The following is a 3,944-nucleotide window of genomic DNA, read 5'->3' as shown; positions in this document are numbered from 1 at the left end:
ATGTTTTATGCCTGACACGTTTTTAAAAGATCATGTAGTGTAAAAAGTCTAAAAAAAAACCACTTAAAACACTTAAAAAATAAATAGAATAAAACACCAGCTTCAGTTTTAAATAATAAGTAAGTCATAGGCCATGTTTACATGATGGAATTTCATGCAGATTTTGGTGCAGAATTCACCATGGAATCAACCAAAGTGGCCCTGTAGTGTCAACAATATCGGAGCTAATACGCTTCCAAGGTTAGGAGCATACTGTGTTTCCCCGAAAATAAGACGCCCTCCTAAAATAAGACATCCCAACTACCCAACCAACTACTTTTTGTATATTAGTAGTAGGCTCTCTAGCAAACCTCCTTGTAACAACTAAAAAACGAGTTGCAACTCATTACTGAGGAAGGAATAGAGTATTATTCTGAAACGCGTCTAGGAGTTGCAACAAGTGGTGAATACAGTGACATACTGTGCCCTTCTCTAACACTAGTCCCCAGTACAAACTTGATCTGTACACTGGATGTTCTACGAACACCCCCTCCACTGCATCAACCACGGGAGGAATGCCCAGCAAGGGGTGAATACCTTGTCATACTGGGAGAGACCGCTGGACATCAAACACACCTCTCCGAATCCAATGGCCTCCAATGTAAAAACTTTGCTGCCAAAACAAAGGAAAGTATCCACTGAGACGCTGTATACCAGCAAGGGAAGCTATGATCCAACTCATATGTTCTTCATTTTCTACGGCTGTAGATACCGCGACTTTATAGCTACAGGATCGGTGAGAGGTGGACATCCACCAACTTTCCATACCATTTACCTATAAATTTTTATTGGCAACGGGGACCATCACTAACAAGTGACATATATCTTACCATAACGCACAATTAGAAGACAAACTCCTCAATTCTTGTAAAGCACAGTTGTCCAATATGGACATTATCAGCCACTTACAAGGTCGCTGCAAAGCCGCTAATGGACAATAGCATGTACCTTTAACAATCACCACAAGACTTACACTTAAATACTTTTAAGTTACACGTTTTATTTTTATTGTTACTTTATATGCTTATTTTTGCATTTATATGTTGTTATAATAGTTTTATATATTTTATATGTGTCAAACGTTTTAGTAAACATTTATTGTTTATCCACTACCAATCAATATCACTTGTTTAGTTGTTACAAGAAGGTTTGCTAGAGAGTCTACTACTAATATACAAAAATTACCGGGTGCATAGGTGCGAACCAAGTAGTGCACTCGCAATACACCTGTATATTACCATTTGTGTTATTAGGTAGAGTTCTTACTATATCAGAAACATTTATCCTACCAACTAGCCTAAAGTAAGGCACCCTTACTCTAAAATAGGGCACCCCCCGAAAGTAAGGCACCACCCACCGCCACCTAGAACTCACCTAAATCCGTTGTGGACCTTCATATGTCTCGTCGCACAACGCTAGCACATCCTGCTGCTGATGCCCTCTTAGGTGTATTCCATGGAGGTTCTGAGGGGATGTCTTATTTCTCTCCCCCTGGCCGCTTACTTTCACTACACCTTCTTAACTAACACCCCCCCTTTACAACCACAAAAGCCCACATTGTGGGATGACAGAGTTGGCTGAATATCAAGCTGGAGTGTACAGCAGGAAGAGAAAGTCAATTACAGGTTGTGCACTAGAGAGAAAATATTGGAATTAAGACAGCAGGGGAAAGTTGGCATCAGAAGCAGAAGGAAAGAATGAAGGCCCACAGCTATGCCCTGTATCAGAGCATCCATAGTGAACCCATAGCAGTGCCAACCACAGTACCAAGAACACAAAGCCCACTCAGCAGTGCCAGCTACATTTCCTCAATAACTGATTTAGTCACCACCGCAGTGCCATCACTAGGGCCCCTATAACAACATCACTAAAAAGAATCCGACATGGAGAGAGAGGAGCGGCTGCACATCACACCTATGGCTGATACTAATGCTGCTAAGCCTATTTTAAAAAACCAACTACAGGATGTTGAAATATGAATTGATCAACCCATATCGCCCCGTGTACCACGTGCAGGTCTCCTGGTTCACACAGGTCCCTACGCTAACTCCACACCGTGTCGGTCAGTGACCGCCACCCCCGCAAAGCGTGCACATGCAGGGAAGGGAGGCCATGGAGTGGCCCTGCAACCCCCATGTCACAGGACAGTGCCCCCCAAAAAAGTCCCAGCCAGAACCACCGGCGAGGAAGGCTGCCCCCAAACAACACAAGTATGGACTTGGTCACATGGGTCTTTTAAAGGGGAGTGCCAGCTGCCCAGAAAGGGGAGAAAAATACAAAATCTGACATGGAGATAGAGGAGCGGCTGCACATCACATCTATGGCTGATACTAATGCTGCTAAGCCTATTTTAAAAAAAACAACTTCAGGATGTTGTAATATGAATTGATCAAGCCATATCGCCCCGTGTACCGATGTGCAGGTCTCCTGGTTCACACGGGTCCCTACACTAACTCCACACCTTGTCGTATTCTTATATTCTTGCCCTCATCCTTACTCTATTATCCTCCACTCAGAAATAGATGGAAGTCCAGACCTGGTGTTGTGATAGTAAGCAAGTGCAATGTCACATGGTATCTGTAGCTTTGTTACATCATCTAGTCCACCCTATTTTTAGGCATTTATACAATGACAGGGTTTCCCTTGTTATGGACATTTATGACCTGTCACATTACTTATTCACTATAATGAAGAATTCATTCATTCTTTTTTTCACCCCCCACCCCCACCCCCCTTACTCAGGATGCTTGGGGTACATTTTTATGCTGTACAGGGGAAAGTACCAAGTTGATTAACAAGGAAAAATTGGAACAATAGATCTGAACGTTGAGTGGAAGCAAAGTATCTGACTTGATTGTTCACCCTATTGTGCTTGTGGCAATGTATGTGTAGTGTCCCAGCACAGGAGTGCCACTAAGCTTTATTACACCTCAGCAAAGTACCTCTGTAACATATCGCACAAAGGAGATGAAGGAGATGTCATGTATGTTTTCCCCACTAGGTGTCCCCACTGTCTTTATTACTGTTATGTATTGTGTCCAGAGCACACCTGAAGGAAGCAATGGTTTAACTGTTTTGTACCACATGCTGATCTTGTCCAATCACAGATGCAGGTGCTTTCCCTCACTTTTCTCTCCTATCCTGCCTCTTCTCTTTTCACACTGTAAAAGGGAGGTTAGTTCCTGTCGGGAGGTCTTTGTCTTTTGTCAATAGAGGTGGGGAGAGAGAGTTCCTGCCGCAGTGAAGCCGGGCCTGGCCCAGGCCAGGACTCATGTCTGGGACCACAGAAGCAAGCACAGATTTCTATTTATGCAAGTAACCTGCTACAGCTTGAGAAAGGCTACACATTGAGCCAAAACGCTGCATCTGGTGTGAATAAAAGTGTGAACTTTTTTGGAAGTGCGGTCTCCATCTTCTTCTTGGATCTGCTACAGGATGCAGCGCTAGAACCTTAAGAGGGAAAAGACGTCCTCTGATTGCTTCTCGGCCTTTTGGCTAAGATCAAGTGTAGTATCTGTTCTTATCAGTTTAATATCTGATACGTCCCCTATCAGGGGACCTTATATTAAATGGATTTTTAGAACAGGGAGATGGAAAAAGAGCTTGCTCTGTCCTCTCTAGGCATTGACTTGGTATTGCAGTGCCTCCAGGTTCAGTGCAAAAAAAGAAAAAAATAAATAAATAAAAAAGACATCGTCTGAAGATAACCTTGTCCATGCCTGGGATCCGTCTCAAAATAAAGGGGAGTAACCTCACAGATAGGTAATGACCCGAGTAGGACAAATAGTGGGAAAAGGCTGAAGTGTCCTACTGCAATGCAAGGCTCTTGTGGGAAGTCTTGGAAAGTCTGCTGCTTCTAGTGAAAAAGGCCTAGGGCTCATTCTACCCCAACGTGGCACTCCTTG

General features: G+C 43.4%; 1 non-coding gene across 1 annotated transcript; it reads left to right on the top strand.

The window, feature by feature from the left end:
- The first annotated feature begins 3,514 nt into the window (after positions 1-3,514).
- On the top strand, positions 3,515-3,705 carry LOC138768223 (U2 spliceosomal RNA). Its single transcript, XR_011358954.1, has one exon. It is a non-coding gene; the product is annotated as a U2 spliceosomal RNA (small nuclear RNA).
- Positions 3,706-3,944: the final 239 nt, after the last annotated feature.

This window comes from Dendropsophus ebraccatus, chromosome 11 (genome assembly GCF_027789765.1).
Source record: "Dendropsophus ebraccatus isolate aDenEbr1 chromosome 11, aDenEbr1.pat, whole genome shotgun sequence".
NCBI classification, from domain to species: Eukaryota; Metazoa; Chordata; class Amphibia; order Anura; family Hylidae; genus Dendropsophus; species Dendropsophus ebraccatus.
This window is presented reverse-complemented; position numbering and strand designations above follow the sequence as displayed.